Source organism: Fukomys damarensis, unplaced genomic scaffold, assembly GCF_012274545.1.
Source record: "Fukomys damarensis isolate Sample0158 unplaced genomic scaffold, DMR_v1.0_HiC HiC_scaffold_27, whole genome shotgun sequence".
NCBI lineage: Eukaryota > Metazoa > Chordata > Mammalia > Rodentia > Bathyergidae > Fukomys > Fukomys damarensis.
This window is the reverse complement of record NW_022900939.1, coordinates 44,589,766-44,601,396: the sequence shown is the minus strand read 5'-3', so window position 1 is coordinate 44,601,396 and position 11,631 is coordinate 44,589,766. Positions and strand designations below refer to the sequence as shown.

At 37.7% G+C, this 11,631-nt stretch overlaps 1 long non-coding RNA gene across 1 annotated transcript; it reads left to right on the top strand.

The window, feature by feature from the left end:
- The first annotated feature begins 4,071 nt into the window (after positions 1-4,071).
- On the top strand, positions 4,072-8,987 carry LOC104857802. Its single transcript, XR_778981.1, has 3 exons — positions 4,072-4,083; positions 5,188-5,190; positions 8,911-8,987. It is a non-coding gene; the product is annotated as an uncharacterized LOC104857802 (long non-coding RNA).
- Positions 8,988-11,631: the final 2,644 nt, after the last annotated feature.

Below are 11,631 nucleotides of genomic sequence, written 5' to 3'. Positions count from 1 at the left end.
GTACTGATGATTTTTTGGTCAAAAAGTATGTTTGATAGTTAAACACTTCTAAATTTTTACTTCCAAATCACAAGTGTGTGTACAGATGTATCTAACTGAATCTAGCTAGATATGTATATATACACATGTATATCAAATATGCTTAACAACTGCTCACCAATATTTTAAATATTCATAGGGTATAAAAGAGATCCCTAAAACTCAAAAAGGGCAAAACAAACAAACAAATGAAAACCCAAAGAAACAGGAAACTGTTTTAATAAGGACCAAATTTTAAAACTGAACTTTTTTTGTTGAGATATTTTCTCAAATAAGGCAATTATGGCTTGACCACTAACCTGATCACAAATAATTCCCACACTATCATGAATGTTCAAGCTTGGTAAAGTCTGTAAGTCGTAGATAGCTTTTATTTTTATTATTTTCATGTTTTGCCCATGAATGTAGAATAAATGAATGACAATGTTCCAATTTGCTATTAAGCTATGAGAAAACTGTACTCAGAAACCACTTCTACACCACATCATCAGGTGTAGTTATCCAAAGACCCCACTTCTCTGGAACCAGTTTTCTAGATTAGTCAGCCTTGCTACTGGTGAGACATAATACCTGGCAACCAGCTCACAGTTTCAGGGAAGCCGGTTCATGGCTTTCTGGCTCCGAGGCAGAACTATCATGTTGGAAGGGAGCAGAGGAGTAAATCTCCTAAATTTATGGAGGCTGGGAGGCCAGAAAGGAAGGGACGATGGAGCAGATGTGGTACCCAAGGTCATATCTTCATGATCCACGCAACCATACCCAAAAATGTGCTTGCCCCATCCCCAGGGGACTGCAAGCCACCAACTTGACACATCGAGCACAGCCGTGACGATTATGGGATGTCTGTTAAGTAATATATAAGGTGTTTTTATTATAGCAAAGAGATACAATAATTATTTTTATAATTTTATTTTTTTTCTCATTGAGTTTATTGGTACATTTTAGGTATACAGTACAGTTACATTCATCATTGAGGTCTTGTACCTTCACATGACAGGTCTTGGTTGTCATTTTTTTCCCTTGTCCCTGCCCTCCCTTCATCCCCTCCTCCCCTCCTATTTACAAACACTTTATTTCCATGTTTTCATTTTCTCCTATTTTTTTTCTTTACCTTATTACCTTTCCCCTACCCTTCCCACTTTCCCTATGCCTTTAGCTCCTTTCTTCCTATTTCACATTGTCAAGTATCTCATTAGGATCTTATGTACTATTATAGTTTATTCACACCAGAGAAACTATTCAGTATTTACACATGTGTGACTTATTTATTTCACTTAGGAGTATATCCTCAATATGTATCCATTTTCCTATGAATGAATCTAATTTCTTATTCAATAATCATTTTTAAAAGACTACCAAAATAATTTTTCCATCCAACAAAGGAATACGGCATTAATAGAAATCCTATAACTCACTTTATCAATTGACAATATGGGGGCAGCATAAACTTACTAATATATGAAAGAACCATAGTTCTGCACTTATGAAAAGCAACATTTAAAGTCCAAAATGTATATGACTGAGAAGTTAGGCAAATATTATATTTTTATATAATGTAAAAAACTTACATTATTCATGTTTTCACAGAAATTTAAGAGGAATAACATATTAAAGTTAAACTTGAAGTCTTGCAAAATACTTTCTTTACTTTCCTGAAATAAATGGCAACAAATACTATATTAAAAATGAGTTCCATAGAAACATCTGTAATTTCATATCTTTTGGTGGAAAGCAAGAAACCAAGCGCAACGAAAATTGCCTTGTTCTGGGGATGTAGCTCAGTGGCACCACGCCTGCCTCGTAAGCTCAAGGTCCTGAGTTCAATCCCCAGTACCAAAAAACAAACAAACAAACAAGCAAGCAAAAGAAAACAACAGAAAAAATGTAAAATTGCCGTAAACATCTACCATCTCTCTGGATTAATGGACTCCTTAAGGTGAATATATTTATTTCTTATAATTTAATCTGTCAATTATTTTCCACAATTCTTATCATCTAAATTCCTTGACATCCTCTGCAGTATTCGAGATCATTTCCCCTTTTGCATCACCCAGGCTCACTCAAAGCACACTCTTAATTTCAGAGTACTTTTAGTGGTACAGGACAGTTGCAAAGGTGCTCCAGGGTATGCGGATAACCCACATCTGAGTATCCCTCTTCTTAATATCTTACATTGGCATGTTAAATGTGGTAAAATGTTTGAAATCATGGTGATGTATTATCAATAAGGGCCGTGATACACTCAGCTTTTCTTAAATCTTTTTTTTTTATTGAGTTTATTGGTACATTTAGGGATACAGTACAGTTACATTCATTGTTGGGATCATGTACCTTTACATGGCAAGTCTTGATTCTCATTTTTTTCCCCTTACCTCTGCCCTCCCTTCACCCCCTCCTCCCCTCCCCATCTACAAACACTTTATTTTCATCTTTTCATTCTCTCACATTTTTTTCTTTTCCCTTTTTGTTCTTCCCCTACGTATCACACCTTCCCTACACCTTTAGCTCCTTTCCTCCCATTTCTAAATGTCAGTAATCTTATTAGAATCTTATGCATTGTTGCAGAATATTCACACCAGGGAAACTATTTGGTATTTACACATGTGGGACTTATTTATTTCACTTAGGAGTATATCTTCAATATGTATCCATTTTCCTATGAATGAATCTATTCTCTCGCTCTTTATGGCTGAGTAATATTCCATTTTATAGAAAAACCACAACTTCTTTATCCAGTTTCCAACGGATGGGCAAATAGGTTGTTTCCAAGATTTAGCTATTACAAACTGTGCCGCTATAAACATGGGTGCACATACTTCTCTGTGATATGATTCTTTTAGTTCTCTTGGAAAGATACCCAACAGAGGGATGGCTGGGTCAAATGGAACCTCCAGTCCAAGCTCTTTGAGGTATCTCCATATTGATTTCCATAGTGGTTGCACTAGTCTGCACTCCCACCAACAATGGAGGAGGGTTCCTTTCTCCCCACAACCCCGCCAACATTTGTTATTGTGTGATTTCTTGATAGCAGCCATTCTTTGTGGGGTGAGGTGGAATCTCAGTGTTGTTTTCATCTGCATCTCTCGAATGACCAGTGATGTGGAACATTTTTTCATATATTTTCTTGCTGCTTTCACTTCTTTGTATGAGAAATGTCTGTTCATTTCGGATGCCCATTTTTGGATCGGGTCTTTATATTTGGGGGGACTGATTGTTTTGAGTTCTTTATATATCCTTGATAATAGTCCTTTGTCTGAGGTACAGCTGGTAAAAATTTTTTCCCACATTGTAGATTGTCTCTTAGTTCTGCTAATGGTTTCTTTTGAAGTACAGAAGCTTTTTAGTAAGATGAGATCCCAGTTGTTGATTCTTTCTGCTAGTTCCCGTGCTACTGAGGATTTGTTCATAAAGTCTTTTCCTATACCAATGTCTTCCAGAGTTCTGCCTAACTTACTTTCCAGCAAGTTTAATGTTTCTGTTTTAATATTTAGATCTTTAATCCATTTGGATTTTAATTTAGTGCATGGCGAAAGATAAGGGTCTAATTTTAATCTGTGACAGGTTGATATCCAGTTTTTCCAACACCATTTATTAAAGAGGCTATCTTTCCTCCACTGAGGATGGTGAGCTCCTTTGTCGAAGATGAGGTAGCTGAGTACATCTGCATTTGTTTTTGTGTCTTCCAGTCTGTTCCATTGATCCTCAGGCCTATTTCTTTGCCAGTACCATGCTGATTTTATCACAGTGGCTTTGTAGTATAGTTTCAAATTGGGAATTGTTACACCTGGTGCCATGTGACTGTTGCCTATAATGGCTTTTGCTATTCTAGGTCTCTTGTGGTTCCAAATGAATTTTTGGATTCTTTTTTCTAGTTCTGTGAAATATAGTGTTGGAATTTCAATTGGCATTGCATTGAATGTATATAGCAGTTTCGGTAGTATGGCCATTTTCACTATGTTGATTCTTCCTACCCAGGAGCAGGGGATATCTTTCCATTTTTTTATATCCTCTTCGATTTCTTTTTTCAGAGTGCTGTAGTTTTCAGTGTAGAGATCTTTTGTTTCTTTTGTTAGATTGATTCCTAGATACTTCATTTTTTTGGATGCTATTGTAAAAGGAATTTTTTCCCTTATTTCTCTTTCTGTCTGTCTGTTATTTGTGTATAGAAAGGCTATTGATTTTTGGGTATTCACCTTGTATCCAGATACTTTACTGAATCTGTCAATTAAGTCTAGAAGTTTTTTGGTGGAGTTTTTTGGATCTTCAATGTAGAGTATCATATCATCAGCAAATAATGATAGTTTAACTTCTTCCTTTCCTATCTTTATTGCTTTAATTTCTTTCTCTTGTCTAATTGCTGTGGCTAATGTTTCCAGAACTATATTGAAGAGAAGTGGCGATAGTGGGCATCCTTGTCTTGTTCCTGATTTTAACATGAAGGTTTTCAGTTTTTGGCCATTCAATATGATGTTGGCTGATGGTTTTTCATAAATAGCCTTTATTAAATTGAGGTATAGACCATCTATTCCAATTTTTTGCAGGGTTTTTATCATGAATGGGTGTTGAATTTTATCAAATGCTTTTTCTGCATCTATTGAGAGGATCATATGGTTTTTGTCCTTGACTTTGTTAATATAATGTATTACATTCACTGACTTTCGTATGTTGAACCACCCTTGCATCTCTGGAATAAATCCGACTTGGTCATGATGGATGATCTTCTTAATAATCCTCTGTATTCTGTTTGCTAGTATCTTATTAAGGATTTTTGCATCTATATTCATTAAGGAGATTGGTCTGTAGTTCTCCTTTTTGGTTGTATCTTTCTCTGGTTTGGGAATCAGAGTGATACTTGCTTCCAGGAATGAATTTGGAAGTATAGCTTCTCTTTCAATTTCATTGAAAAGTTTGAAGAGTAATGGTAGTAGTTCTTCTCTAAATGTCTTGTAAAATTCAGCAGTGAATCCATCAGGGCCTGGGCTTTTCTTTGTTGGTAAGTTTTTAATTACATTTTCAATTTCACTGATTGTGATTGGGGTGTTTAAAATGTTTTTATCTTCTTCGTTCAACTTTGGTAATTCATAAGTATCTAGAAATCTGTCCATTTCTTCTGTGTTTTCCATTTTATTAGAGTACAGGTTCTCAAAGTAGGTGTTCATGATCCTCTGGATTTCTTTCGGATCTGTTGTGACTTCGCCTTTTTCATTCCTAATTGCATGGATCTGAGCCTTTTCTTTCCTTTTTTTGATAAGATTAGCTAAGGGTTTGTCAATTTTATTTATTCTTTCAAAAAACCAGCTCTTTGTTTCATTTATTTTTTGTATCGTTTTCTTAATTTCAATTGCATTGATTTCTGCTCGGATCTTTATAATTTCCTCTCTTGTTCGAGCTTTGGGTTTTTCTTGCTCTTGTTTTTCTAGGAGTCTAAGTTTCATCGTTAAGTTGTTTATTTGAGCCCGCTCTGTTTTCCTAGTGTGGGCATTCAATGTTATGAATTTTCCACGTAGAACTGCTTTCATTGTGTCCCAAAGATTCCTGTATGTTGTATTGGCATTCTCATTTATTTGTAAAAACTGTCTAATTTCTTCTTTAATTTCCTCTGTAATCCATTGATTGTTTAGGAGAGTGTTGTTCAGTTTCCATGTGCTTGTGAAGTTTCTATAGTTTCTTGTGCTATTGATGTCTAGTTTGATTGCACTATGATCTGATAATAAACAGGGGATGACTTCAATTTTTTTGCATTTATTTAGACCTGTTTTGTGAGCCAGTATGTGGTCTATTTTGGAGAATGATCCATGTGCAGCCGAAAAGAATGTATATTCTGGTTTTTGGGGGTGGAATACTCTATAAACATCTATTAAGTCCATGTGTTCCAAAGCTTGGTTCAGTTCTATTATTTCATTGTTGATTTTCTGCCTAGTAGATCTGTCAATTTGTGATAGTGGGGTATTTAAATCCCCCACTACAATTGTATTAGTGCTTATTTGGTTTTTCATGTTACTTAATATTTGTTTTATATAGTTGGGGGCATTTATATTTGGTGCATATATGTTTATGATTGTCAGCTCTTCCTCTTGAATTGTTCCCTTTACAAGGATGTAGTGTCCTTCTTTGTCTCTCTTAATGAGTTTTGGTTTGAAATTTACTTTATCTGAGAATAAGATTGCTACCCCTGCTTTTTTCTGGACTCCTGACGCATGGAGAATTGTTTTCCATCCTTTCACTTTCAGTCTATGGACTTCCTTTTGCACTAGGTGTGTTTCTTGTATACAACATATTGTTGGATTTTGCTTCTTAATCCATTCTGCCAATCTGTTTCTCTTGATTGGTGAATTGAGGCCATTAACATTGATGGTTACAACTGATATATTTTGACTTATTCTTGTCATGTTTTTGTCCATTTGTTGACTCTTTTTACTTTTTCTCCCATCTCCTTTTAGTTTCTTGCCTTGCCTATTTGATTTGGTCTGTTGGGCCTCATGTTATTGTGAATTTCGTTGTCCTTTTCTAGGATATTGTTTAGAATTCCTTGCAGTGCTGGTTTGGTGTTCATGAAATTTCTCAGGTGCTCTTTGTCGTGGAAGTATTTTATTTCCCCATCTATTTTGAAAGAGAGTTTTGCAGGATACAAAAGTCTAGGTTGGAGATTCTTTTCTTTTAGGACTTGGAATACCTCACTCCAGGCTCTCCTTGACCTAAGGGTTTGTGTTGAAAAGTCTGCTGTGATTCTAATGGGCTTCCCTTTGCATGTGATTTGTTTCTTTTCTCTTACTGCTTGTAGTATTTTGTTTTTCTGTTGGATTTCTGGAATCTTGATTATTATATGTCTAGGTGTAGATTTTTTTTGATCGTGGCTAGTTGGGGTTCTATATGCCTCACTTATCTGTATGTCTAATTCTTCCCTTCTGTTTGGGAAGTTTTCTGTCATTAATTCTGTGAAGAGCTTTTTTATATCATTTGTGTTTTCTCCTGTTTTTTCATGAATTCCTATCAGTCTTATGTTATTTTTCTTTGTATCGTCTAGGAGTTGTTGGATTGATTTCTCATGATCCCTTACTGTTTTTAATAGACCTCTTTTTTCACGGTCACTGACTGCTATCCTATCTTCTATATCTGAAATTCTATCTTCGCAATCTTTTATTCTGTTTCGTACACTTTCAATAGAGTTTTTAATCTCCTGGATATCTGTTTGAATCTGTTTTATGGATTCCATTTCTTTCCTCTGTTGGGCATTCATTGTTTCCATGTCTTTCTTATGCTGAGTCTTCATGGCTTCTATCACAGTCTTGAGCTCATCTATTTTTTTCTCAGTTTCTGCTCTAGAGTCTCGAATCATGACTTCTATTTTGCTCATCATCTCTCTGGCTAGCTGGGAAATTATTTCTGATTTGAATTTTTCTAGAGCCTGATTGATCAATTTTGTTACCTCCTGTGCTATGGGTCCAGGGAGTCCTGTTGGTTCACTATCAGACTTTTCATCCTCATTTGTCCTACTATTTGCTATTGGTGAACTGGATATTTGTTTTTGTGTCTTGCTTAAGTGTTTTCTCATTTTTATTTTTATTGTTGGGTTGTCCTTCTTTAATTTCTGGGTATTACTTAAATCTTCCTAATATAGTTGCGTTTTAGCTTTTGAGTTTCTAATGACTCATAGACATTCTCGTTTTCATAATATCAGAGAAAACAACTCTTTAAATCAATCACCACTCTTTGTCCCAATTGATACATTCAGCAGCCCAATAGGATCAGGCACAGCTTGCCAACTGACCACTTATGGTAGTCATTAATGTATCACCTTTAACTCATGTGAATTAGATTAATTTCAAGAAGCAGCTCATAGTATGTTTGCAGTGAATATTCTTTTCAATATGGCATCTTTACCATTTAGGATGGGGGGTTCGACTTAGAACAAGAGGATTAGATAAGTGAAAGAATTAGAGCAGGTTTGAAGTGAATCCAGAGGTTGTAGAATTACCTTACTATCTTTACAAAGCTATTAAGTTCAGGGGGGATAGAGAGAGTGCAGGAATAAGGACAGGAATATATCCCCTTAACAGTAACAGGCGCTTGCCTTCCCTTGAAGGTACAGAGCCATGAGTGAGGTAAAATGACTGGAGAAAAGAACATAAAGAGAAACCCGTCCTAAAAACAAAAAATAAAAAAAGAAGTCTGAGTTCTTCAGGAACTGGAATAAAAAGGGAGATGAGGGACACTATGGTGGAGCAAGAGACTGAGTTGGAGAGACAGGACAGAAAAAAGAAAGAAATTTTAGGGTGGAAAGAGGAAAAAAGAGACAAGAGAGAGGGAAAGAAAAAGAATTTGAAGGTCCTCTTTCAGGCTATCTCTGATCTCATATTATACCACATGCACAGTCATATGCGGAACCCAATCCCCTGGTTATAGCTAGCCAATGGCTGTTCCTCACGACTGAGACTGAACACAATCTACAAAGCCTAACTTTAGTTTCCTTACCCTCAGGGTTGAACTCCACTCCGTTCTATTACAGGTTTCCCCTGCCCTTTCTTTAAAGATGATCAAAGTTCGGAGCTCAGAAAACTACCCTTCATGGGAACCTATGCCTCTGCAGAGTTGGTCTAAGGACTGGCCCGATCAGGAGTTTTGAGAACGGGGGGGGGGGTCGTGTGGGTGTTTCAAGGGCGCCCGCGCGGCTACCTTCCTTCCTGGGTCTGTTGTCGCGCAGGCCGGGAGCTCACGCGCACGCCGCCGGGTGATCGCAGACAGGCAGGTAGGCAGGCAGCTGAAAAAAACCCCCTCTGGGGTCCTTGGGTCCTTCCTGGGTCTGTTGTCGCGCACGCCGGGAGCTCACGCGCACGCCGCCGGGTGATCGCAGACAGGCAGGTAGGCAGGCAGCTCGAGAAAATCCCGAGCGCGAGAGTCCGACTCCACTCAGCCTCTCAGCCTCTTCCCGTCCGCGCCGAGGCTGCCCGCTCCACCTCTTAAATCTTAACTAATGACATTTTCTATGCCAAGATCCCATCTAGGATACCACATCATCTCCTTTACAGAGTAAGGTCCTCTTCTAAGGCCCAGGGAGTCAGAACCGAACATGTGAATTTCTAGAAGACAGTCAAGGCCTTAACAGTCCCGACAAAGTGTTGGGCTGCTACTCTTGTACTTTCTCCCTCCAAACATACCTGCCTAATTTGGACATTTCCTAAGAACAGACACATACTCTGGAGGGCATTGATGACTTGTCTGTCACTTTGCACAACAGTTTCCATATTGTTTCTGTATTGTTGCGTGTGTCTGTGTCACCAAGTCCCCTAGCGCAGTTTTCATTTCAACTGTTAAATTCTGCAGGTACAGACTCCCAGTAATAGTACCTACACTTTACTCATGTTTTGTTGCAATAAGAAATTATCATCATGTCTTTCCCTAGTTATTAAAAAATTGTTTTTAAAGACCTTGGAACTTACTTGTAAGAGCTACTTTGATGCTTCTGTTGGCTAAATCCATGACCTGCATCCTTTCAGAATCAGTTTCTCTTGCTTGCTTTATTCCTGTATGTTGATCATATTCACCTGTGTCTTCATATCCATCATGTTTTTCATCACAAATTGGACATTTTTTCAGATAATACATGCCAGCACCTCTCAAAACACACCCTAGCCCAGTGGTTGCTGGTGCTTGTTACTGTGGTTTGTTATTTGTTTAGAGACTTGTCTGAATTTACTCTGAGAAATGTGTTGCACTTTCAGTGATGTTTCTGAATATAGTACATATTTTCCCTCATCTGCATGTTTAGCTTTCCTATCTGGAGGCCGATCCTGGGTGGATGTAAGCTGTTCACTGTTGTGGCCTTGAGGCTGCAGACACCGTCAGACTTGATGTTAGTTGTGTCACACCCAGCCAGGGATGATTGGCATAGGGATCCTGCTCTGATCAGGCTTTTGAGTCCAGCTTTGGCCGTGAACACAGACTTCCAGAAAGCTGAGAAAATTTGCCCTGATTCTGTTAGATTATTGGCTACGCTGCAGTTTTCCTTGTATTGTGGCTATACTCACCTGATCACAGTTAATGTTCACCAAGAACTTCACGAGTTTGACAATGGCCTTTCTATTGGTCAATTTTTTCCATAGCTTGGAATAAATACCTGAAAGCCCTGTGTAAAGGAAGAGGGCTGACTTTAGTTTAGAGTTTGGAAGGATACAGTTGGTGGTAAATTGGTTCCAAGATAGAAGCATCATGTGAGAAAGTCACAGCGCAGCAAAACGGCTCACTTTCCTGACAGCTGAGAAGTGGAGCTGAGGAGTGTCACAGGGCGAGGGGGTCCAGGACTGGATATAGTCCTTGAAGTCATAACCTCCACGATGCATGCAATGTACCCCAAAATGTGATGCCACAGGCTGTCTCTCATGCCTGTTACCTTGAAATTAATATTAATAATAATCACATCTTTACACAAGGGATTCTCTACTTTCTTTTGTAATTGGAGTCAACCCTTTTAGGACAAATCACACAGCTCTTATCCTATGGCTGGTCTCTCCCAAAGGCAGAACTCCCAGCCCGTGTACAGAGCCAAAAGTGGAAACCACATTTTCTCGGGTCATGCCTGTGCTCTGAAATGGCAGGGCTTGTAGAGGGTAGCAGTTGCCCTAGCCTTTTGTGCACCATCCTTCTTCATTGGAAGCTTCCACTCTAACAGGAAGCTGAGGAAATGTCCTGTTTTTCTTTGCCTACTGTCTCTGAGGAACAAATTCCTCAGTACCATGGACCTATGAAGATAATATTGGTTTATATGAACCGGAAGCAATGTAGCTTTTGGAGCTATATGTAAAGCATTGTCATGATTTCTAGAATATTAAAATAGATTTTTCCGATTTGACTCAGCTTCATTTGTGAAAGTTTTATTTAGCATCTCATTTATGCCAGTCTCTACACTAGGCACTTGGAAATGCCAGAACGGATAAGAAAGTGCCTAAGTTCAAATAGTTGACAAATTAATTAAATCAATACTAAAAATACAAAAAGTACAGGATCTAGTTGGTCAGTAGGGATAGAAATGTACCAAATGTACATAAATGTATGTATTATACGTATAATACAGTGAATACAGTGATATTATATATATATATATGTACTCACACTAACAATACCATGAATAGAGTGATATTATCGATATGAGATATTTTGAAGCCATAAAGGAACAATCCCATAATTGGGATTTTAATGGTTAAAGAACACATCACAAAGTGGGAGACATCACACTTTAAAATTGGGGAAGGTATTTACTAGGAGGCAGGCAACGAATTCAGCAATAATTCATGCAGACAACTACATGTAAAGAATAAAGCAGAGGAATTTGAGGCATTTCATATTAAAAGAAGGAAAAACAATTCAGTATGGTAGAACTCAGATTAGGGGTAGATGCAGGATATTTTAAACTGCGTAGACTCCATCTTTGCAGCAGTTAACAGGAATTGTCATGGAAACCCAGATGCATCCGCAAGAACTGCAAAGAAATATTCAAAACATGATATCAAGCCAGACAAATTGCCTTAAAGTATTGGTGAAGAATTTTTTGTGGCATTAAGAGGATGTCAAGATTTCACTGCTTAACATGGGGAAGAG